At 37.6% G+C, this 27050-nt stretch overlaps 1 long non-coding RNA gene across 3 annotated transcripts in view; it reads right to left on the reverse strand.

Moving 5' to 3' along the window:
* Positions 1–27050, reverse strand: part of LOC113993601 — a 52499-nt gene that overhangs the window by 7990 nt on the left and 17459 nt on the right. For 2 of the 3 annotated variants that reach the window (XR_003542705.2, XR_003542703.2), the window contains exon 4: positions 22402–25999. This is a non-coding gene — a long non-coding RNA (uncharacterized LOC113993601). Of the gene's footprint in view, positions 1–4787; positions 4873–22401; positions 26000–27050 lie in introns of those variants that run through there. The other variant, XR_005564431.1, reaches the window with a different exon arrangement.

Here is a 27050-nt window from a genome sequence, read left to right on the forward strand (position 1 = left end):
AGTTTGCCATTGCATCTATTGTTCCATTTGGTATAGCATAATGTCTGTGTGTTCATTAAGTCCATATTTTACACTATGGCACATATGTCATTTCTCTCCAAAAGCCTGCGAGCCAAATGGGAAAAGTCAATAGCTTTGGTAACACTGAGCATTCCTACCACAACACAGAATGCTTGCTTTGTCCTTTGCATTGTCTGCCTATTATGCAGAAAATCAAATTGCCGATATGTCCTTTTGCTTAAAGCTGTAAATACATAGAAGATCATAGTAAATAGTAGCTCTGCTGCACATGTAGCAGATGTCTACAGTTGTCTTCTTAAGATTCTTATATTGGAAGGCCCTTGAAATAAAAATACTTATGTATATAAATTGGCTTCATTGCTTTCCAAGGCCTGTAAATGTGTGCCACTCTTGAGGGAGAAAGACCTTTTCCTGTTGTTCTGGCTGTGTCTAGAAGTGTATCTCTGATATATTTCAGATCATTTACCTAGAAAATTATGAAAGTAGTGGGAAGGAGGGCACTTCTTCCAACTCATTTACTCGATTTAAGTATCAGGGTATATAAAATTTGCAACACAGAATACAGTTCAAAATTTCTGCAAATATCTCTCCCAGACCAGCTCCAGAAGGACTGGTACCACTAAACTTACCTGAAACAACGATATACAATACACCTGAAGGTGGCAAACTTGAACACAGGAAAGTGTTGGAAATAACCTAACAGGTATAACTAGAGAGCCTCAGATGTCAAGAATTTGCTTACAAGAAAATATTTCCTAGTGGAATCCTGAAAGCCTAAACATGAGATAAGCTCTATGAGTTCTTCTTTTCAAAGCTCACCAGTCTACGTGTTTGAAAGTAAGATCAGGCAAAGCTTTTTTTTTGTTAAAAGTGACAATTTGAAAGGAAAAAATGTCACAGCAAGAATTGACTGTCCATCACTACTCCTACTTCTGAAATCCACTACAGAGGAAGTCACTGAAGGTTATTTTAAAATCAGTGGATGGAGGCAAGAGATGAATTAGAGAGCTGGTATTTAAAATATATGTTCCAGAAGTAAAACTTGTGTTTTTGTTTCACTAAGGTGACATCAGATGTGCAGTGTGTTCAGATTTTACACAATATAAAACTTTGAGGGAGCAAAAACATATTATCAGATAAAAATGTATCATTCTTCAAAGTTTATTCTACTTCAAAGTTTATTCTACTTTAACACAGAAACCACACATGCACACCACAGTTACAGGTTCATCAGTACACTACTGGTCTCTGTTTGACAGAGTGAAAGCCATCATTCTCAGGACAGAGTACCTTCAGTCTTATCTGCAATTGCTAACATCAGTAGTAATGAAATTCACTTAAATGTTTTTTATTTACTTTTAACTTTACTAGTACTGAGACTGGTATTTCCGTTTCATGTCAGCTCCGTGTTAGCCGTAGAGCTACAGCTATGCACCAGCTAACAGCTATGTAACACAATTTGCTCACCAGCAAAACTAGTGAAAATGTGAATGTTTAATAGCATAAATGGAATCAAGAAGATATAAATCACACACTTTCTATACTTTCCTATTAATAAAGAAATGGCTACCGCTTCACCATAAACCACACTGCAAATCATTCTAAATATCCTTGGACAAATCCTCTGATACTGCCAAAAGCTGCTGAAAGCCAATAAAAACAGCTATGAAATAAGAAGTAAGATTTCCAGAAATCCTGAATATGATACATTTATAATGTCTCTTAGTTAGGGTTACTGCTGTCTTACAATACTGGAAAACATCTTGATGCAAAGCTGTGGTAACAGAAATTTTCCTGTAAAACTAGGTGGAGGTTCCCTCAGCTAAAACAATTCCATTCCATTTCTCTGGAGCTCCAACAGCCAAATAAGAAACATATTCACAGAAAACACAGCCAAGAAAAAATATCTACCCCTACCAATCAGCTGCTTTTTAGTTCACAGATAGAATCTAATGCTTAACAAATGCAAAGTTCCCAGTTAAATGTTCAAAGATAGTTGTACAAGGTGAGGCTTCCTTTGAAATTGGTAGCAGAACACTTATTTCTACACAAAAAAACCCCAACTGTGTGTTTCCAAGATAATTAAAGAGAATATATGTAAACATGCAATCAAAGTGTTTATCTCCTCTGGGTCCAGAGAGGAATGTGCTATTAATAAATTATTTCCCCCAATGTCTTTCATAGTCCCGCAATTCCTCAATCTACATGATGTGATACCCATTATATTCAGGAATGTGCTAAAGGATTGGTAGAGTCTCTTTGTTTTTTAAGCAGTTCTGACAGAAGATGTACTGTGCCTGGCTAAACTGCATAGACTGTTTCACAATAAGAAGTATGTCATGTCTTTAGGTGACCAGGCTTCTGCTTTAAAGCTAAGCAGCTCAGATAAGGTGAAAGCTGATAAGGACTCAAAGGATGAGGATGCTGGAGACTGAAAGGATAAGCCTTTTTTCTGCTTTTTTTCCGTTTACCATTTTCATATCTAACTATTTGGGACATTTTTCCTGAATGGGCGTGCAAACATACAGCATTTTGGAAAAATGGAGTAAACATAATACCTGTAACTGGTTTTTTTCACTTCTGTGGCAGAGTAACTTAATGTTGAATCACTGCATAATGGTATTAGTGGCTCTCTAAAGATACTGTAATGACTAGTGAAAATACTATCCTTTTTTGACAGGATTATAGTAGGGCTAGTGGTTATCTAAAAACTGGATGAATTTTCATGTTTACAAGAAAAAGTAGAGGAAAAAGAACCTGTACATTCTGTATATTAAACTCCACTGGGAGGGTCTATATACTGGGGTTAATGTCCTGTACTTACACTAATACAGCTATTTATTTCCACTGTAACTTTTCAGAAGTTACCTTCTCCTTTTAGCCCCTTCCTGTTTTTTTCTTATAGTATTTTGCCAGGAAGAAAAAAATCAGAAAATATTTATAATCTCTTTTATTTACAGTGTTAATAGGGATTAGTCCATTTTCCATGCTTTATGGGTTTATTGCATAGTTCAACAAATTTTTCAGGAAATAACATTCTTCAAAGACCACACATTGTACTCATGCACTAATCATTCCATCTCCCACATTTGCTGCATTTGCGACTGGTTTATTTTGCATCAATTAGCTCAATTCAAGAAACATTAAGCAACAGGTTGATCATACCTTTAAATCAGTCAAAAGAACTTACTTGTTTTCCTTGCTTAGTGAGAAATCCAGTTACTGTTATTAGTTTACTTACAGTCACTGTTCAATATATATTGATAGTTTCTTGGCCTTATCAGTAGCACCCAATTAACATGGCAGCATACATTAGTACAGTTTTAAATCCCCAAATTACTATCAGCTAGATAAGTGGTGGCAAAACATAGCTACTGTAGTATTTTGTGCCATTAGATAATAATTTTTTACGGAGGGCTGTGCATCTAATAAATTACCCATTCTGTGGGTATTTGTGATGCAACATATTATTAAGAATAATCACTCTTCTCTACAACACAGTTTCAGTTCACTTCAGCTGACAAAATTAAATTCCCATATGTCTAGGCTCCTTACTTAGCACAGGTACCACTGTTGAGTTTATCAATTAACTCCAGCAGCTAATATTTGCAGAAAACCAGTGATGATTCAGGTAATAGCAAGGTAATACCAAGACAGAGACAGTCCAAGTCCTTCAGTCAAGAATGAAGTAATGCTTACTGTTTCAGTCTCACACTCTCTCTCTCCTTCCCATCTACCACATCTGTAAACAAAGTGAGCCTTCATCACCTGTACATGTGACTATCATTCCATTGCTTCCAAACACTGACTGAGTGGTAACAATAACAACCCAGCTGTGATACAGTTGTCTTTCCATCTTGGAAAAGGCTAAATCCAGAATTCCCAGTCCAACCTTACTTACCACTCTATATCTTTGAAACTAAGTTTTTATTGGCTGTGGTATCATATATTCTTTTTCAAGATCCTTCTAAGTTTAATGTCTTTCTGAGTAGTCATTCCTTAAAGAAATGCCACTCAAATACATCTCCACTGTGTATGGCCACAGAGTTAGGTCAATTTACCTCAGGTCAAATTCTGCACTATTTCTACACAGTTCAAATGTATGTGCTTTATTGTAGTCCCTCTGGAAAAAAAAAAAAAAAAAAAAAAAAAAAAAAATAAAAGAAACGAAGCAGGTTTTAAAAATACTGCAAGTTGTTAGATAGTACTCAGTTTTCTTCACTCAGGGCATATAAAGAACAAGGTCTTCTGTCACAGAAATATTTTACGTTTCTTCTTCAGAGGTATATTTTCAGATATAATTACAGGAATGCAATTTACAGGACTACTGCAACCTACTAGTAGAAAAGAAGCCTTTTCTCTTCTTTTATAAGAGGGAAAAAGTATGGCATAAAACTCAGTAGTTAGACGGCCCCTGGACTCTGCATCACACCATTTTCCACCAAGAATGGAACACACAAAAAAGAAAATCTTGTGTCAGAGGCTTTGACTACTTTTATTTGAACTGATCAGAGAACGACCTGACCTAGACTGATGCAGTGCGCTATGTGTACAGTATGCTGAGGTTCAGTTGTGCTACACCATACAAGGGCATCAACATTCAGTTAACATATGGACATGTAGTGCTCTACTGACCTGGAGTTCTGGTACATTTGCTGCAGCTGTATGCCACTGAGGAAGGTTCCCACCATTGAAAGAATCTGGGCATAATGCAGCAGTGGTACATCTCAACACGGAGAATAGCATCCTACTGTTCACCCACGTACCTCTAGAAAGCAGTTTTCTTAGAAGCAGGTCAGAAAACCCTTGGGAGACTTGCACTCTCCGGAAGAACAGCTTGCACTTGGCCAGCTGCACAAATGAGAATAAGCAGAACAGTAAGGTGAAGATTCATTCTGGTCTGATAGAGGTGTGTTACTCTAAAATCCTGAGTTATATTCAATACTAAAGGCTGAAATTACTGTCATAAGGAAAAGTTCAACTTTCATTACATGTGTACAGCTACCCAGATACACAAACAAAACAGGTTATTAGTGACAGCATATATAAATATACTTGAATTTCTTGTTTGCCTGAATAGTTCACGTCCTTACCCCTTGGTGAGATCATAATTTCCAGAGATAACAGTACTCAAGTAAATACCATGAGCTGGTAGCTGGATTTCTCTAAATGGTGAAAGCAGTTGCATCCTGTATTAGGTACAAACAACAAGGTTTTCATGCTGGTAGGGTATAGCTCCGTGAGAAGAGGCTGGGGCCACACTGTGCTGGACACAGCCAATTCCAACTGGCTCCAATGGACCCACCACAAAGCAAAGATGTGGCACCTCTGTGAAAGTGTATTTAAAACACGGAAAAAATGATAGGCAGAGGAGGAGAATTATGCACACTATTAAAAATCAAGGTATTAATAAGAATACATTTACAATATTAAGGATTGAGGGAATCAATCCAACACAGGTGGAGAATTACTGAGAGTTAAGAGAAGATTCTTCTGACATACTCAGGAGAAGCATTCTTTGAATTAATTTCTTGCTGTAATGGCTTCCCTTTACCAACAGTAGCTGGCAATTTCTACACGCTTTTCAAACTACCTTCACAGCTAGAACAGTATCTTACCATGTTAGAGATTACTTAAATTTCTCCAATTCCAAGTACACTGACACCCAAAATGTGTTGTTTCAGAAAGGTACATGACCAGGATACACTAACATGTCTAGGATTCAACACAATATGAGAATTTTTGCATCGCAAATCAATTTATAAAACTTGTTAATGGTTCACTGGAACTTCAGGAATTTCTCTTTTCTTTTGTTTAATTCCCTGTTTGGACTGTTCCTGTGAAGTCCAAGATGTTCAGAGTAGGCATCCTGGTAAATATTAGAAAGAACACCATCCTCTTCCCTATGATATAAACATGGATGCTGAAGAGCCCAGAAGTGGGAAAAATCTCACTTGTGACAGGTAACAAAATTACTGTAGTAAAAAAACCAGCATGTCAAGTTGAGGTGAAAATTTTCACATACTGAACAAAAGGATATCCATTTTCATGATGGTGAGTTGCAAGTAACAGAAATTCAAGACATCTGGTGTTTTACCCTAGAGCAACCCACCCTCAGCACATTCAATAAACACAAGATGACAAGAAAACTAAATACATAGATGCATCATGCCAGACATTTTCAAAGCAATTAAACCACATTCTTATCTGAAATACTGAATTAACTTACCATTACCTTCCCTGCTACTTTAACAATAACAAGTTCTAATTCCTAAAGCTCACCAAGGTCTATAGAACTGTTTCAGGAATTAATGGCTCTGAAGCTTCACCATTTTTGAAAGAGAAAAATTTTCACTGCCAAAACCAAGTACCTGTAGGTGACAATACAATTCTCAAAATTAGTTTGTCATTGTGTCTCTGGGCATGCCTTCAAGTATACCACATATAATTGATGATATCAGCTAAAAGGAACGTTTCCTTACACTTCATCTGCACAGCTTCTCACTGCACTACACAGAAGAATTCCAAGTGAACCAACAATATAGCTGTCAGATAAGCTGTAAGAGGTATGAAGAATGCAAGTAGGACCAGATTTCACTACTCAGTGTTCACTTCTTCACGTACCATGATAGAGGAAAATAAATAATCTTCATTTGCATCAGAGACCACTTTGCTCAGAATCACAACATTAAGACTACTCCAATACAGCATATCCTATATGGTCATCATTGTGACATCTTTCTATCTGATCCTTACAGATTTATCTTTACAGATTTTTTTATTGTTAGGAAAATAAATATTAATGTTTAGTTCTTTGATTAAAGTCTTCATTCTTGCTGTTCAATCTTATGGAAAACAAGAACACAGTATTACACCTTGGTAGGAGCCTTTGCAGTATTTGACAATTTACATTCCAGTCTACTTATCTCTAAGCTAAACATCTTCAAGCTGTTGTCTGGCTAGCTGGTAGTTAAGGCTTCCTTGAGATCCGTTGAGGGAAGAGTCATTCCCCCAGTTTGTTAAAATGGTTTTGAATTCCATCTGATATCCCAGTACACTTGTAGCCATTCCTAAATTAGTGACATTGGGAAATTCACCATCTTTTAGAACAGTTTGCAGATTTATCTCCTAACCCCTGTGTTGGGATTCACTTCTGTTTGTGTAATCCTGAAATTAAATAAGACCTCTTGTCTTTGAGAATGCAATTTGGGCTACAAAGATGAAAAAAAGAGAAATATTTGTGCGAAACAGCTAAGTAGCATTGACTAGCCTCCTAGAAACTGTAATTTTACTTGGAATGAACACAGATGTTACCTAAACAATAAATAGGTGCCACAATAAACTCATCTGCTAGGTTTATAAGTGTATATTCAGATGTTAAGCTTCCTGAATTGTCTCCTCGAGAAAAATATAAATCAATATTACCATCTATTAACTATTAAAAGAAATCTGCCCAGGATATTTAGTCCTTTCCCAGCTTTTAATACATTAAAAGTATCAGCGCTTAATCACATAATCATAGAATGGTTTGGAAGGGACCTTAAAGATCATCTAGTTCCAATCACTCAGCATCTAGAGCAAGATGCTCAAAGCTCCCCCCAACCTTGCCTGGAACACTTCTAGGGATGGGGCATCCACAGCTTCTCTGGGCAACTTGTCAACAGAACCTAGAAATTTATGGATACTAAATTTTCAACAGGGTTTATGAAGGAAAAAATTCTAATGAGATTTTTTTAAAGAATCTCCACAGGTTGGTAGGAACACTGCCCAACTGACACTTGGTGTTCCCAAAAATGTCCAAAGGGTGGAGACAGACTATATATAATCTGCAGAATCCCTTAAAAACTTCTAGACCTAAATGTTTTCCTGATAAGATCATTGGAATTGAGCTCAAATTATAGATGAGAAAACATGAAAACAACGGTATTAAGGAGACATGAAAGCAGTGCACAGAAATAGCCAAACCAGCTTTGAACAAAGTAATTTTAGAGATGAAAATCAAAAGCACTCTACCATTTCCAAGCTAATTAACCTGCTGAGAGGCAGAAATAGTATCATAATACTGCAGTACAGGGGCTAAACCAGTATATCAACATGTTATTTTGCTGAGGAGTCTGCTTGATGCTGAGCTAGGAATTTCTGTAATGATGCTGCATTGCAAGTTCTGGATATGTGGTAACGTTCCAAATCTAGGGGAGTGTCTCAGTTTAAGGAGACTGAAGTGTTTTGCTAAGGAGGATGAGTTATGAAGTAGACTAAACTCCTCTCTCTCAGCAATTGTAAATCCGAAATTAAGAGGCTCCAATCAAGGACGTATGGAAAAAGGAAGAAATAACAACCCTTTATTAAAGAATATATGTATATTGGCAAAAACACCAAAAGAACTGAAACAATAATCCTGTACCCAGAAGTCCCCTTCAAAAAGGAAACAGTTCGATACTTGTCTGTCCTCTGGCACGATTCTAATCACGGTGGGCAGGAGCTGTTGGATCACGGGAGGAGCAGAGCCTGCAGTGCTCGGTGTCGGTCGGCAGGGGGCGCTGTTGGGCTCTGGCAGACACTGTGTGGGGGCCCTGGATCACGGGAGAAGCCGAAATGGAGATCACCCCCCCACTGAGGAGGGGAAGGGGAGAAGGGGAGAGAAGGGTGGTTTCTTTCCCACGAAACTCATGAGGTCTGCAGCTGGCTGTGGTCATGACTCCCCCCTTTCCTCATCAAGCACAAACTCTCTGATGAAATCAGAGCAGGTCCAGCTGGCGACAGAGCAGACCGTAGGCAAGACGAGGCCGGAGAACAGCCAGATGACCACATCGAGAGCAAAATGGCCTCAGAGCTTTTCCAGCATACACCGTGCCCCCATTAAGGCAAAAAGTGAAGTGTCACTTTCCAAGGAGAGGAGGGGAGAACAACTCCTCACTGCCACCCCCCCTCCCCCAGCCTTAGAGAGGGATATCAGCCTGGAATGTAGTTCTGGCAGCCAGTTCCTTTTTGTAGGTCAACTGTCCAACACAGAAAACTATCCTCCCCATTCAACATCCCTCTCCCACATTGCAGCAGGGGAAAGAAAATTCCCATTTAGTTTTTTTTAGAGCAAGTAAACCCATGACAGGGAGGACCAGCATTAAAATTAGTTAATAAGCTTTCTGTGTTTTTAAATATTAAATCATACATTATTTCTATTTTTCTACCGTTTAAAAGTCAACTGACAACATGTCTATGTGGCCTTTGTTATATTCTATTTTTCCTCTGAATACAAGGTCAGAGAAAGATATTTTACTGCAAACAGAGAAACAAGTTTAATTGTACCATCTTTCTGTATTTAGTTCAAAAAATTATTATCACAGTGAAGAATTAACAATAGAAAAGATATGCACACTGCAGCTAGTACTGATGTTTATGTTTAGAGTTTAAATATTCAACTCATAAATATAAAACTCAAAACATAAATATGTTCTCTTTTTAACATTACCTTATAACATTTCTTTAAACTTATACAAACATAGAATATCCTGCCTTGAAAAGGACCCACAAGGATCATCTAAGTCCTTGTGGCATTGTACAGGACACCACCAAGAATCCCACCATGTGCCTAGGAGTATTGTCCAAATGTTCCTTGAACTCTGTCAGGTTTCATGCTGTTGCTGCTTCCCTGGGGAGCCTGTTCCACTGCCCAAACACCCTCTGGGTGAAAAACTTTCTCCTGATATCTAACCTAAATCTCCCCTGACACAGCTTCGGGCCATTTCCTCAAGTCCTGTCACTCATCATCAGAGAGAAGAGATCAGTACCTGCCTCTTGACTTCCCCTCAGTGAAGAAGATGCGGGCTGCAATGAGGTCTCCTCTTGCTCTCCTCCAGGCTGAACAGACCAAGTGCTCTCAGCCACTCCTCATACAGCTTCTCCTCCAGTCCCTTCACCATCTACATTGCTCTCCTTTGGACACTCTCTAATAGATTAATGTCTTTTTATATTGTGGTGCCCAAAACTGCCACAATATTCAAGGTGAGGTCGCATCAGTGCAGAGCAGAGCAGAACAATCCCCTCCCCTGACTGGCTGGCAATGCTGTGCCTGATGCCCCCCATGGTTGGCCCTCCTGGCTGCCAGGGCACTGCTGACTCATGTTCAACTTGCCATCGACCAAGACCCCCAGGTCTCGTTCCACAGCACTGTTTCCTAGCATCTCATTCCCCAGTCTGTCCATACATCCAGGGTTGCGCCATCCAAAGTGCAGAATTTGGAACTTGTCTTCATTGAACTTCATATGGTTGGTGATCTGCTATCTCTCTAATTTGTTAAGGTCTCTCTTCAGGGCCTCTCTGCCCTCCAGGATGTCAACAGCTCCTCACAACTTAGTATCACCACCAAACTTCTTAGTATCCCTTAATGACATTAATATTAATATATTAGTATTTCATTTCCATTTTTGATATTCATTGACATTTTTGTAAATACGTACTGCTTAAAGACTCTGATCAACAATGCTGTTAAATTCTCTATATTACAATTTGTCCCAAGCAAGATAAAAGAAAACAACATTGATTTGATCTACTAAAAAGTTTTCATAGTCTTTTTTTTTTTATTTGAAGAAATTAAAGGAAGAGTGTGTATTTCTTTAAAAAGAAAAAAAGGCAGCTTGGCAATTTTTTTCTATTTTATTATGAATCAGAAAAATACTGCAGGCTGTTTGTCTCATGATCCAAGTCTACTCTGAAGACAACAAACAAGTATACGAGATGAAGTCCTGCTTTTTCGTTGTAGAAACACTGAAACAGAATGCCTCATTGCTCTTTTGAGTTGGATTTATACTTCATTTCATCAGGAGTTTTCTTTAGTACAACAGTGAACTATGATTCTGTGCCTCACCATCACACACTCTTCAGCATACAATCCACATCTGACTTTCCTGTCTCAAACATACTACTGTAACCCCTTCCAATAAACTGTTTAAAGAAACTATGTCAAATAAAGTTCTTAGTCTCTGCTCTAAAATCCTAGCAGCACATTTATCTGTGTTGCATTAGTGGCAAACACTGGGCCTCAGATCCTACCTCCTTGCCATCTCTACTCGCTACATGACAGGGCAACGTACAACCAATTTAAACTATTAAGATCCACAGAAGAACTTCAAGTGGAAGATACCAAGGGACAGACTTGACACTAGTATCCCACTGCCATTAAGGGCATCACATTCCGTTGCATCCTGCACAGCACACAGAGACCTTGCGTGGCCTCTTCTATGCAGCAGCACAGAGACCTTTACAGTGCAGTCCAGCAGAGTGCCTGTCTTCTAAGACAGAAGAAGGGCAAAGAACCCAGGCTTTACAGATACAACTTAAACAGAGCAAGGAATGGTTACTGGTCGCTAAGACCTACTCATCTACACTACTGAACTTTCTCTCTCTCAAAATAACACAGTTGGAAATGGACCTGCCGTAAACACACCTCAGTCTATTTACTCAGCCACGTATCTCTTTAGCATCATGTATGTGTCAAACTCCCCTCTACTTTTCATAAACGCCACTCATCAGTATACCCTACGTGCATTTAATAATGTACTCCATGCCAAGCCCTATCAAAGTTTGTCACCTCTGTTGGGTACAAAACATCAAATACCGCTTCTGTGCATGAAAAAACTTAACTTTCCCAATGCTTTGCTTGTCTCAATTTTGACTAGACAGCTTGTGTTCTCAAGCCCCGCTGGCTACCCTCTTCTTTAATAGCAAGAAAACCTCCACACCCAGCAGGAGAGGAGGTCCTACTGTGGATCATTTCTAGCAGAAATTCTCCTTAGCTGATGCTGTCAGCCATGCAAAAGTGCCCAAGGGAAACTTATTTGAGACTTCTTAATAGCCTCTCACTGTCATAAATCACAATTCATAGTGCTGGCTGTTTCAGACACTTAGATAGTGTCTCCATTGTTCAAATCCCAAAATACAGCTCCTTATGAGTAAAGAATGTAATTTTCACTCAAGTTAAGTGAAAAGGCCAGATGGCCACCAGGATACATTACATTAATGACAGAAGCAGAAGAAAGAACAAGAACCTCTCTCAGGTTCTACATCCTGGCCCTGCATGGTTCTTAGGAGGAGGAAACATCTTAAAATCATACCCTATGGCCGAATCTTGGGAAGGTCTCCCAGTTGAAGATTCCAAGCCTCTCATAAAGGTGCAGACACATGTAGCCTGCCCTACTTGTTGTGTGGAAGTATCTGATCATCAGTCTTGGGCAAAGGAGGCAAACCAATCTTGGCATAGCTAGTGATGGATGAAGAGACATCTAGCCAGACCTTGACTTCATTTCTCACTCGGTTTCTTGCAGACTGTAAGGAGGATGGTCACCTCCAACCTCCTTAATACCAAGACTCTGTTTCTTGCTTTCCAACTGTGGAAAATCAGCAAATTACATCACAGACCTTCATAAAAATGGTGTTTGTATAGTACAATGCCAAAAGTGCATCTGGCATGCTCTGGGGAATGGCAGAAGGCCTGCTGGGATGACTGCAGAGCCATGCCAGAAGGATCATGCCAAAGCAACACAGCCCTATCTATTCCAGTAATTGTGAGAGCATTTTAACTGCCAAACCATATCCAGGGAGGGAGGTGGGCAGAGCTTTGGATGGCACAGGCCAAATTCATGCCAAGAAGCATTCTGATTGTGTATCAGTCCAGATGAATGTGAGCCAGTGCCAGAAAACATTAATGGCAGACTCAGAACCACTTGCACAGACACAATCATGACACACAAAAAATTTCCACCTAGACCCATCAGTCTTCTCTCGTATCCTCATATAAACTCACAGTCCTCATGTTCCAGATTTCCTCTCCAGGCTCTTACTGCTTTGGTTCATTTCACACAAACATTCCAGAATTTTTACAGGTAACATTTATCTAATTACATTACTTACCTAGGATTTCTCTTGTTCATGGCTTTTGTCCATTGATTTCTGCTGGTAGAGGTTCTGAGTTTGCAAGTCTTATTCTGATCTAATGATGTATTCTGATTTAAGAGATAACATTTATATTTTTTCTCCCCATGTAGAAATGGATTTTTAAAAAATTGAAGATGCTAATATATCTTTTTTCATTTTATTTGAAAGAGAAGTCAAAGGTGCACATGGAAGGACTAGGTAATTGATCATCTCTGCAAATTAGAGTAATGGCCTACAATTTGTCCCTGCAATGCAAATTTACTTGCTTAGAAGTAGAAGAAAACCCAAGCCATGAAAATCAATGCTTTAAAATTCCAAACAACTGCATGATATGTAATTCATAAAGTGCTCAGGTTTCACCAGAAAGCTGACTAGAGGTTTGCTTTCCCTATATTCCTCAGAATCTGAAGCCTTGTCAATCCTATCTCCAATGGTTATAAAAAGTTGTCTTAGGTAAATTTAATGTCGAGTTTATAATTTGCATTCTTAGAAACACAATTCAAGGTTTAAATTATGAAAAGTCAGTACTCCTTAATAACTTCTTGCTTATTATATTCCTCCTGAAAAAACTCCAAATAACCAGCATAATCTGTTTTCACATATAGCAACGCAGAGGTTACCAAAAAGTTCAAAGTGAATAGTGACATAACTCCAAAACTGTAAATAACAGCTGGACTTCTGAGATTAGTGACTGTAGATAAAACAGTGGTAAATTAAAATACTAGAGGTCTTATTCTAAGTGGCAGAAAATAATGTTTTGTATGCACTCATTCGATTTGAGACCTTTTTATTAGTAAAAAAGAACCATTTCACTCACTTCTAAAAGTGCCCAAAATGCATATATAGCTTATAGAGCATAGTGAGACTTTTTTTCCCCTCAAACCATTACATTTTACAGAGTAAATATATATTTCAAAATAGGACCTAAATCCTTATTTACCCAGTTGACCGCAAATTTACAGATAAGTGTCATATCAGTTCAAGGTTTTTGCTCTGCCTTTTCCAGCTGTCCATTAGTATAATACTTCCCTAATGAAAGAAAACTCAAAAGAAATCATGTCTAGAGTATGTAAGACAGGAAAAAACCCCCATTCTCTTATGTACAGGGTTTGGTTTTGGTTTTTTTCAGTTCTTAGGCTGAAGTGTGATGTAAGAATGTCACTCCTATGTCATGTGTTCACTCTACTTTTTTTAACCCTTTCACATTCAGAATTACATACAAGATTCCAATGTTATGATTTATATAGCTATCAAAGCCACCTAGAACTTTTCCTGGTATTTGATGAAATTCTACTATCATCCTCAGATCTTCCTCTCATTTAACCTTTACACCACAAACACAGAGTCTGTATTTTTTCTTCCTCCTTTCTTATCCACAGTTCTATCTGTTATTTCCTTTAAACTGCATAAACTTCTTAACGTATTTACACTCATAAAGATGGGGACCTATAGTGTTATCTTGGACTATACTGAGTTAGTGCAGGTAGCTGGCATTATCTAGTACCATGCTTTGCTCCTAATTGTTTGCAGACATAAATGGTATAGAAAGAAAGGCAAACATTTAGAAAAATATGTCTTATGATATGTGGAAAAATATCTCCAGAGAAAAATCTACCAGTTGTAAGTTAAGTGTGAGAACCAAACTGATTATTCTTCTACTTACATACTCCGCAATCATGTGTTAAAAACCTCAGTAACTCATGTTTTTTCAGTAACTGCAGTCTTCCACTACAGTATTTTCTCCTTCTTTTTTTTTTTTTAACACAAACCAACTTGAAATGTCCCAGAATCATTCACAATTACATCATGAAAAACACAAGGAGTTGCAAAAACATACAAGGATCTACAACATATCCCTGTCTGTAAATTTCAGAAACTACTGGTAACAGTTCAAAGCAGTCTCAAGGTTCCCAGAACTTCACACTTCATCTTGCACCTCTGAGTAATTCCTCAGCTTTTGCTCCACCATCTTCAGGTCCACCAGTCCACTTTCTGTAAGGGAACAATGAAGTAGCCCTTCCTTTTCCACAGATATTCCCATACAGAAATCTTATGTTAATCATTAGACCATCTATATCTTACTGTTTACCTGGACTGCTTTCTTAATCCCCTTGTTAATGATCTTCCTCTTCGCATCAATCTTTCCATAGCCTGTACAGCTACAGCCTCAATCTTCACTCCCTATTCCACCTGGGCTGCAATAATTCATCACATTGGAATTTCTTTCTGAGGGAAAAGTTTGTTACACTGAGAAGCTAACAAGGTGTCGCAGTTTGAAACCCTCAAAAATCCAATTTCCAAGTCCAAGCCCCCCTCCCACAATTTGCTTCAGTGTGAGAGGGTTTTCAGAAAAAACACAACTACTCAGCATTGGGGGAAGGCGAAAATACTTATAAGGTTTATTTACATACATATATATATATAGGTAACAACTTAACTATCTTTTCTACAATGAAATAATATATTTACATTAGATTAATTTTAAATCATTTTTCTTCAACAAGAGTCCAGGAAGAAAAGAGAAAAGTCCTTTTGTCACTTTTCAGGTCACAGTTCCTTCAAATTAGTTTCTGTGGTTATTAGTTAGTGTCTTTAATTTTTAAGGCAGCAGATTTGAGTATTGCAGTCAGAATCTTTCTGTTCTTTCTTTGTGAAAATCCCAATCCCTCGAGCCTGAGCCTTTGGGGGACTTCCTTAGAGACTTTCACTCCTCCTCTCCAGTGCTGCTCTATTTCAGAACTCCCTTCAAATGGAAGTCCACCTCTCTTTCCAAAAGAGGGTCTCTAAAAGGGGTTTTGGGGAGATTTAATTCAGTCTTACCCCCAAAACAGTTTTCACTGAGTTTTTTCTGTTCTGTTGCCAGCTCTCCCTCCTTGCAGGACATCTCTCTGCATCTTTGAGCCTGGCTCCACGCCATCTCCCTGCTGCTGGCTATCTTTCTGGCTTTCAGCCACTGCTGTTTCTGTTCAGCCCTGCACGCAGCCATCTTCTTTCCCCCTCACAGAAGAGGGGAAAGAAGGTGCAATCCAAGGGTCTCTCCAACTCTTTGGACTCCCCCTCGATCACCTCCCCCCCCCTCAGGGGGGGCTCCACTCAGCTACTGTGCTGATCCAGGCCCCCCAGCCACGGGCTGGAGGGGAGGGGCTGCTGGCCCTCCCTCCTCATGCCTTCACAACATGGCTACAACTTTTTCAACTACCTCAACTTTCTTCTCTTCCTGCCTGTGCCATATGTTGATTTTTACAGTAGCGAAATGTAGCTTCTGATTGGCCCTGGCACATCAGGAACACCACCCCCCAGGGTTAACCACTTTTCTAACTCCAGGGGAAAACACTTTTTAACCCAAGGACACAAGGCCCATCGTAAATGGTTTTCATAAATGCACAAGCCTCTCACAGGCCCAGCATTTACAACTGTTACTTTCATACTACTATCACAAAGTAGCAATCTGAGAATGCACCTAAAAGTGGAAATTACATTCTTGGAGGTCTGGAATTAATATTAAGCCTCCTCTTCCCCACTAAGAGTAAAGAATTGATCATTCCAATTTAAACAAAGGTACATATTTATAAATAATGAACGTAAACACTAATAAAAACATATCCCTTCTTTTTCTGTCTAGGAAATTGCAAATTAACAAGAACTATATTCTCTATAATCATCCGGGTTTGTAATTCCATAGGACTGGAATATTTTACATCAAGTTTTAGTCAGTTGTACTTTCCTGTCAATAGCATTTCAAAATTAGTTATTGTACTAGTTTAGATGCGTGAGTGCAAAATTTTATATACATCGCAGTGTCTCTCTCAGAATAATTCTGTCTGGGCACATTCTACTCCATGTTCTCAGTTCTGCACTTGTTAGTATGTCTGTTACTTCTGTCTTCGCTTTGTCTAAAAGGAACAAAAATCCTCTAAGATGCAATACTGTCTTTAACTGTGATGGAAGATAAATGCGTGTCCCCATTCATATGAATGTGAGAAGACATAACCCTTCATAAAGAAGCTAGCCAAAATGAACTTCAGTTTTCAATAACTAACATATAAAAGCATAAAAGCATGAAAGTCATGTGAAATAAATTGTCTACTGCAATCTACAATGTTCCTTTCATATTCTAGATATTGGTCACTGTTCAAAAAAACCAAAATAGAGCTCACAGTGGTTCTGGTGCGGTTTACAAGGAGAGGGGAAAGAAAGACAGTGACACTTTTATCTTCATCTCTTTCTTTTCCAAAGTGTTTTCTAGCAACTAAGATGCATACAGCACTGTAACAATACTGTAGCTCTCCTTATCTGTGACTTCAATCTCTTTTCTAAACTTCTTAGTCCTTTACATAGTATTGTATAATCCTCTTGGATATTTCATCTTTCAATGAATTTTAAAATAAGGACTACATTTGAAAAAAAAAAAGATCCTAAGAAACATATAACATATTAGACAAACTATCTAAAAATCTATTTGAAAGTGTTATTCCAGCAAATGCCAATGAAGATGCAAAACATATCTGCATTTTTTACACCTACACTCCTTACTTCACTTTTTAAATTAAACCCTACCCACTACTGGGAGGAAAAACTGCAACTACAACAGCTATAGATAGCATGTTCAATCCATAGGTTTACTTTTGTTTACCTCCTTTCCCTAAGCATCTCTGCTTCTGTTCCTGAAATCTAGGTCGTTGACTTTGCTGTTGGATTTAAGTTTCTTTGATGGATTGACAGAGGTTTTCTGAGGCTTGGAGTGAATTTCTACTGTATTTGTTCAAGTAAGGGATTGATAGCCATGGTTAAAAATGCCCAACATGGTACTAGCAGATGCTACACAAACTTCCCTGCAGAGCTCTGTGAATGCATTTCAGTCCTGATCTATAACACCCCTGCTATTCTTTATCTGGACCTCTCCTGTGCAGGGTCTGACAGGAGTCATCTGGTATTATGGCTCTATGATTCGAGCAGATAGCCACTAAGGACTAAACAGATATCCCAAAGGTCATCTTCACTTGTTTGCTAAGCCAGTTTTATCATCAGATCTAGATTATGCAGAAGTTAATAGGCATTGTCATGAGTCAGTAAATACGAAATTGTTTTTCAGCATCTGGACAGAGCAAAGCAGTAAAAACAAGGTTACTCACAAAAACACAGGAAAAAAAAAAAAAGAAACCTGAAATTAAGGCATACAAAAGCAGGGTTTTTTTTCCTACAACTATATGGTATCTATCAATTCTACATATAAAATTCCCAATGCAGACTTTCAGTTTGTGCTTACAACTGACTCATCCTGAGGAATAACTGGTGTACCAGTGCTATTTACTCAACATGTGAATTATAAAATGTTTCCGATTATTTCTCAGTGATAGTTTATAAAAGAAGTGTGAAGTGCTAGAAGCTTAACATATATAATGGGTATTTAACAAGAAAGCATCACCAAAAAGGAATACTGCCAGGAGGCCTAGTCTGAAGTGAGATGGAAGGCTTAGCAGCTCCTCTCCATTGGCTGTGAGACAGGAAAAGCACAGCAAATACGTAAAAACAAACCAGCAGCATATCTTCACTATGATAAGCTTTCACAGACTTGCTGATGTCAGAGCTATGACAATTTACACCTGCTGAGGATCTGTCCCTATAGTAGCAAGCAAACTATAGAGCAAGTCGGAAGAAAAGAATGAATCCCAGATGCTCATTTTGTAACTGCATGTTGATATTATTTCTTGAAGTGCAAGTTAAGCATGTCTAGCCTTTTTTTATGTTATCTTCATAATATGGTAGAGTCTTGCATCTTGAGATATAAAATTTTAATAATGATTCAGCAGGTTTCAAAATCTTTTATGAACATGTTGCCCTTTTTCTTGGGAATAATATTCTATTGCAACATTCAAGATATGAATACTAAATTTCCTTAGATGCTATGTTAATGACTAACTTATAAACCTTTGAAAATAAAGTATTTGCCAGCAAAATATCAATATACTTACTGTTATATTAGTGTGAACAGTATCACTGAAACACAAACTATGACTTTAGGTCCACCGGCTTCAAAACAAAGCAGAGGGTATTAAAGAGGTATTAGTAGCCAATACTTGTATGATGAAATACTGGATGCCACCACAGGCAGTAGATGAGGTACCAAATCTCAGTCATCCCTTACTCTAAAGTACAGCAGCAAAGTGAATCAGTACTGAGTGTTCGTGGTTAATCAATACCAATAGAGTAACTGTAGTGACCTGTAGCGAACAAGTGTGAGAAGGAAGAAGCAGCAGAGAGGACCTGTTGTGGGCTGACCACTACCCCTGTCCCTTGAGGAGTTGGAAATGAAGCAGTGAAGGAGTTTTCCTATTAGCATATTCTTGACAGGACACAGATAGACTTAAAACAGTTTTGAAAACTTTTCATATTTGCCATTATTACTGGTGAAGTGTCACAATCATAAGAATGAGAAAAAGGGTCTGAGGAGAAGTTCTTTTATCTTTCTGGTTTTGTTTCTCACAATTCAACTCTATCTAAAGCGGCAATAAAATATTTTCTCCTAAGTTGAGTCTGTTTTGTCCATGACGGTAACTGGTGAGTGATCTCCCTGTTCTTATCTTTAGTCATGATCTTTTCCATCTTAAGTTCTCCCAAAGGTCTGCTAAGAAGGAGGGCTGCAAGAGTGACTGGATGTCACTGCCAGCCAAGGTCATCCCACTAAACCTTCCTTTATGGGCTTTACCAGTTTTAAATGACTGTCTGTACTTTAGTGGCTACACATGGGCAGATATTGGAATCTATTATGAAGGGCTATGTCTCCAGATTTCAGAGATTTTTTTAATTAATGGTTTAATTATGGATATGCTTTTTATGAGAAGAATATAATCAGAAAGGAGTGAGAATGCTACCAGGCTACCAGAATTTGTCAAGGCCCCAAAGTAGGAGAAATGAGATTAAGTGCAGATACACATTTATTCCCCTTAATTATTGTTGTCATGTTTTCTGTGAATATTGATTTTTGCAATGTAGAAGAGACTTATTCCATTATATGTATTGGATGGCAGCTCTATTAAAAAAGAAAACAGAGTAAATGTTTTTATATTAGGATGTGATATAGGAATTCAAATAGTTTTGAAAACTTCTCATATATGTCATTTAGTCTACTAAAATACTAGTTACAAAACTCCTACTTATACATTTGTTGACATATCAGTGAGAGGTTTTGATATTTCAAGATTATAAGACTAAGAAAAGCAGTAAAAAATGTGTTGCATACATTTGCTGGGAACTGTAAGGCATTCAGCTGGACCTTGACATAGAGGTAAAAGTATGTCTTCAGTGTAAGGTTTGTGCCCTGTGGCGAGTCTGCTGAAGCTGGATGGAATTGGTCAGAATTTGCTCTGTAGGGCACATGAGAGACTCAGCTTCTCCTCACAGAGGCCACTCTGCAGCCCCACAGTGCCACTACCAAAACTTACACACATACATCCTAAACTGAAGCAAAAAAGCTAAGACGATAACATTTTCTTTGATCTCACTCTAAATAACAAAAGAAAATAAAAAGAAACAGAGTATTCAACCCCCTTTCTCACAACCCCTCTATCAACAAGCACAATGTCTGTATAATATTTCCACATGTAGTAAGGATTCAAAAGAAAAAAGGACTTTAAGCCTATTTGGAACTACCTCTTAGCCTAAACCCTGAAGTTTTTTACATTTTTCCCAGCTTACTTTGCTTTCAGGTATTTATTCCACCTTAACTTTACTCCTTCCATATCTTCTACTCCATCTTTGCAATCCATAAAGCATGAGCACTGACTCATTTCTGGACAGATAACTCCCATGCTAAAAGTCGTGAAGAAAAATAGTTACAATTAGCCAAGTGTCTTGTCCATTAAGCTGCAAAAATGAATACTACTGCTGTTCAAGAAACATTAGTTGCATACACCGTTGTTGCTTCCCAGACAATCCTTAACCACACTTACTGTAGCAGTTTCCCTGGCCTCTAGGCAACAGTCTCAGAAGTGTATTCATTTCATCTCGGACACTTTATCAAAGAGGACTGGAACTGTAAAATCACCAGTTTCTCTCAATCCTGTGTTCTGAGGTATGTTACACACAGTAACAGCAGTAAAGAGACTTGTTTCCATCAAAGCCATTAAAGAGACAAGAATCAGCAACTCTACAACAAGATATAAATATGAAATCAATAACAGGAATATATAACCTGTCACCTGCATATAAATGAATTTTACTCCCAACATCTACAAATCCAAAAAAAGCACAAATGTAACACACAGGTGAACTCAACCTGTTTTTCAGTCAGTTGGTAAACAAATTTATTACAAATATCTTCTTATTGATTATACAGTTTACATCACTCTTCAAAATTATACACATCCTTTATTATCTTTATATGGTATTTGCATTCTAAATATTTTAAAGCTAGAAACAGCACACTGCAATCATTACCTTTAGACCTGCAAGTGTTCTGTAAGACACATCTTTTGCTATCATTATTAATTTAGGATGTTCTGAACCATAATCTGAGCCATTTAGAAGGCAATGAAGAATTAGAAAAGCAATGGTTAGATAACTCGAAAAAGAATATATCTCCCTGCCTAGCAGAAGCACTTATGCACATATTTAGTTTTAAATAGTTCATTTATTTCTGAGCAATTCATCAGATTCATACTTATTTCCACTAATTTTCATTATTTATCTAGAATGAAGTGTGCTATATCATCTGTGTACACATTAATTCAATCTGATACTGTTTCCCACTTCTCTAACAGTTAGGGTGATGTGATCTTTTCTTTCAAATTTCTTAACCTCAAAGAAAGAAACTGCTGGTTCACAACAGCGTATCTTCAACTGAAAAAAGATTTCCTAACAGCTTTGTGATACAGCGTCCTTGAAACTGGTTTATTTCTCCTTTTCTAACTTATTTTCAGATGTACAAGAAATGTCACTTGTATTTTGTCAGAAAAAGAAAGCAAAACTCATGGGAACATAATGCACACAGTTTATTAAAGTCACAACATTAGGAGAAGATACTGCTAGCTTGTCAGAGAAGTAAGTGCTTCTTTTCAAATCTGAACTTCAGCCTTTGTGAAATATGCTGTAGGAAGCCCTGGATACGAATCACCCAAACTGTCCAGATTATGCTGCTTGAGAAGCAGCAGTGAAAAATTTTCTATGTAACCAAATCTGTTCTAGACAGAGTGAGATCTTGTTATTTCAAGACTCGAGACTTTGATGAAAGTATATCAACATGAAGAAAACAACATGGTCGATAACCTCAAGGAATACAGGCAATTAGGACTTTTTGATACAGGATGGTTACTCAACAATGCATTGCTAATATTCACATAAAAAGTCAAATGTTTAAGTGAAAAAAAAAAAAAAAAAAAAAAAAAAAAAAAAAAAAAAAAAAAAAAAAAAAAAAAAAAAAAAAAAAAAAGAAAAAAAAACCAAATACCTTCTTCTGTGAAAGCTGCTAGACCTGTCAGAATTTTGAGATGAAAGAACTGAAAAGCCAAATTAATTGACTACCCCATTGGAAGACGCACACATTAAAATAAATGGCAAAGCAAGAAACCTCTAAAGGCTTTCAGAGTAAAACAAAAAACTCACATCTCAGGATGCATGTAGGAAAACCCATAGATACCCATAGATACCCATAGATATTGCAAGGCAGAACAGTAAATGTTTTAACATCTCTCACTTAAAATCTTCATGTCAGGTGTTCCCTGGACTTTGATGTGTGTTATTTGCTGGAATTCTTTAGCCAGTTTAATAGGCACTGTAAGAAAATGTTGATTTAATAATACCGAAAAACATCCTCACCTGGAGGCACTAGTAGGTACAGTGGTTAAACCCTGGTGGACAACTAATTACCATGCAATCGCTTGCCCATTTCCCTTCCCACCACCAACCAACTCTGGATAGCAAGGAGAATTAGAAAAAGGTAAAACCGGTGGACTGACATAAGAACAGATATAAAATAAAAACTGAAATAAAAGAAAAAATTAAGACCATCATATAATTATAATTAACAATAATAACAATAACAATAACAATAATAATAATAATAATAATAATAATAATGGGATTAAAATCCAAGAAACCAAATTTATGCACAATACAACTGCTCACCACCTGTCAACTGATTCTCAGCCTGTCCCTGCACAGCAATCAGGACTTCTACTTTATGTACTGAGCATGATGTTCTATGGAATGGCATACCACTTCGGCCAGTTCAGATCACCTGCCCTGGCCATGCTCCCTCCTGGCTTCTAGTGCAGCTTCTTACTGGCAGCAATGGAAACACATTATTTGATTACTTTATTATCTTATAATGATACATAACTACTTATAAGTTTATTAGACACTGCCAACTCATTATGAATCACTTTTGCCCCAAGACTGCTTCAAAATTAGAAATTTCCTATGGCAGAAATAGCAGTCAGCATAAATTTCTAGGAAGTACGAGGAAGATGTGCTCAAAAGATCTCTGCCTGTATTTTCAGTCAAATTTTGCACTGCTGGTTACTTACACAGAGAAAACAAAGCAACAGGCAAAGGTAAGTGGTTAAATTTATCTCAAAAGACAAATAGCAAACGCTGCATTGCTTATTCTACTTCAGTGAGAATTTGTCTTGAAAATACCCTTCTTTTTTTTTTACTCAGGTTTCTGGTACAGCTGGAAACTCAGATGAAAAATTAGCTAACCAACAGTCCCCGAGACACGTTTGTTCAAAACCTGCTTCATCTTCAGCGGACACCTGAGGAGAAACTAGTTAAAAGCTTGACAGATTCAACACACGGTAAAGCATCTTTTGTTGGCAGTGCTTTAAATTGCTATGAGGGAAGGTGTATCAGTGAACCAGAAGTCAGCAGAGGGAAAGAAAAAGCCACTGTTGCTTCCATCTTAGAAAAAGGTGTCATATACAGAATCCCAGAGGTTCAGAAAAACAGCAAATTTTCCAAACTAATTTTAAAAAATTCTTAAGCAAATCTTATTTATCTATCTGTGGAAAAATATATATTCTAAGAGTGATATTATGTTTAGCACTAGTTTCACATCAGGTAAAAGGACAGATTCTCCAGTTCATACCCTCTGACCTTCAGAAGAGTCAAATTTAGACCCTACAGATGCAGGAGAACAAATAAGTTTGTTTTTAAATTACAGTTGGATAAGCTGATGAACAGGATTCTAAGATGTGCTCAACTGTAATAACAAAGGTATGTGCTTGATGACAAGAGTTTTTTTGAAGTTTCTTACATCCCAATGACATATATCAATGCAAAAAAATGTCCAGAACTATTCAAATACAAGTGGATTAGATTTAATGAAGTACGGATTAGACTCCAAACAAAAAGAATCATATGTCTGAAAGGTATCTGAGAGTATAACAGAAAACAAAATAAATCAAATTAAATAGGATTGCCTGAATGATTCTATTATAATGGTAATCGCCCCTCCAACATCTGCTGCTTCTTCTTGATCTTAGTTCAAGCCATAAGCAAGTCTTCTCAAGCTGAACATCAAGTCAAGTGTTTTGCCTCCTCCAAGATCTTCACTGTATTTAAAACTATCAGTCATAACCTGGCTTTACTACAAATCAGAGATTACTTGCTTTGGGTTGGCCTTGTACCAACACCCTCCAAATTGGTTTTGACTAAAGATGTGCTTAAATACTTGGCCAATACATAATAATAAAAAATAATAAAAAAGCGTAAGTGGGGCTTATGAAAGGACCGATGAGTATGGGGCAACTGATTTCCTTTTCAATTTCCAGTTCTGTTTTCTAGAACTCTCTTCAGAAAGGGAGGAGACAAAGCTTACAGACATAAAATTCTCTGTAGATTAAATACTTAAATATAAAGTATCAGGTCAAATGCATTCTAGAATGTATAAAAAACGTTCTTGTACAGATCTTCTGAATCCCGCCTCTCCTCCCATGGGATACTGCCACATCACCCACCCTGCAAGATGGAATGGGTGTATATATAGAAGCAAATACACACCACTTCCTTCTCCTGGACAGAAAAAGGCCTCTATAGACAAAAATAAGCATAGGAAAGCCAGTATCAAGGAGCATAAGCCTGCTTCAAGGCCATCAGAAATGGGAAGGAACCAGTGAGGTGTGTTTGGACCACCTCATTTCTGTTACTCTGATAGGAAATTCAGATTGTTTTGTGTGCAGATTGCTTTGCGTGCAGAACCCTCCTCTAGTTCTGGATTTAAAAGGTTCTTTTTATAGTTAAGGATGCTCAATGATTTCATTATTAGCCAGTTTCATTTCTTTGTATATATGAAGGAAAAATCCATACTGCTTGACAAAAAGGAATGCAAATGTAAAGGAATTATTTATCCCTTTTGACTAATCAGATAATGAATTCGCTAGGGGAGGGAGGGGGAACATGACACAACAATTTTCATTACAATCTAATTAAAATTATTACTTGTCTCACTACGGCAATAAGTCAACAAACTTGCTTGCATTTCTTTGTACTCACAAATTATAGCCATATATGCCTGACAACAATTCAGCACACTTTTTGTTCCAAAGAATAAAAAACTCCTAAAAAACAAAGTATGCTTTAAAGCCCTTTTCAAGAGATTGACTTACTCTCTTTTTGAGTTCCACTTCCCGCTTGCGAAAGCTTTCCAACTTACCTGAATACTGATGTACAAGAATGCAATCTGCAAAGCTGCAGGAAAGGCATGTGGTTTTTCACAGCCACAAGACATATGTGTATATATGTGTACTCATATGATGGGTATGCCTTCAGGTTAGACAGGGTAACTGATGGATACAACTATCCTGCCAGCCTGGTGCCTTGGAAACATACCTTCAGTCAACCTTCTCTGAGCCTGGCTTTCTCTCCAAGACATCCAGACCTGGCTGCCAGTGCAGTAACCTGGTACATTCTCTTCAGAGAGAGTTGAAAGCCAGAGACATATTGTAGAGCTGTGCTGGGAATGTGTTCCAGTCAATCTCTGTGTCAGAGAATTAGGAGGTGAGGTGTAAAGAGTGTGTCACAGTCACAGCATGGGAACTTTACAGGTTTTCTTCTGGAAAGAGAAAAGATAAATGATTATAAGCACCTTTTCTTTCTGGAGGCAAGTCTGAACAATAAAGCCTGTTCTCATAAGTCTAACTCCAATCTCACACTAGAGACGAGACTGTAACTAATATTTTCAGTGAGGCTATGAAGACTCTGCCTGCAACAGGCAATCTCCCTCTGAAAAGCATGATAGAGTAGGCAGGAGGAAAGATTGGCTCTGTTACAGGTTCCATTTCTAACACAGTGCTCATTTAGCTTGTTTATAATAGTATTACATTAAATTGTCCTGTAACAAGTTGGCAATGGGTATTTTAATGCAAAATCAGGTTTAGTGAAGGCAGCTACAAGTCAGAAATATTAATCTGCCTCTTCTCATTAATCATAAGGCAATTTACATGCTCTGGCCATATGCATTCTTAATAAAAATAATATCAGCAGTCATAGGAATGATCCAGTTTTAATAAATTTTGCAATATTCACATTTTCAAATAAGATGGATAACAGCTGTGTTCAACAAAAAAAAGGATACATTTTTTTCCCCTCATGTAAACTTTTAAACTGTGTTGACATGTCAAGGACCTAAAATATTACATCTTCATAGTAATCTTAGGTTATTATGTTATTTTATACCTGTTGATTCCTCTATTTTAATCATGATTTTTATACATTTTCTACATAATGATTCACCACAATCTTTTATTAATTTACCATGACCAAAATTTCTTGCAAGCATAAAGCATTTATTTCACTGCTACAGCATCTAACCTAAGGATCTCAAAAAGTTAAAAACTGTCAGCTAATTAATTCTAACAACATTGCAATAATTTGACAAAGGTTATATAGATTTCATTTCAGCCACCAGCAAAATACCTTATCCTCTGATGTGAAATGCAATAGCTGACTAAAAGGTCTCAATAAAATAATATTTTGGGTCTTTTTCTACCATGTGCTCTGCAGTTTCTTTTATCTAGTTGTAGATTATCTGGGATCTTACAGAATCAGACATTAAATGACTTCAGAGAACACATATGTTTATGTAGAAAAGGTCAAGAAACACA

Source organism: Pipra filicauda, unplaced genomic scaffold (genome assembly GCF_003945595.2).
Source record: "Pipra filicauda isolate LSUMZ 115617 unplaced genomic scaffold, ASM394559v2 scaffold31_size4109673_pilon, whole genome shotgun sequence".
NCBI classification, from domain to species: domain Eukaryota; kingdom Metazoa; phylum Chordata; class Aves; order Passeriformes; family Pipridae; genus Pipra; species Pipra filicauda.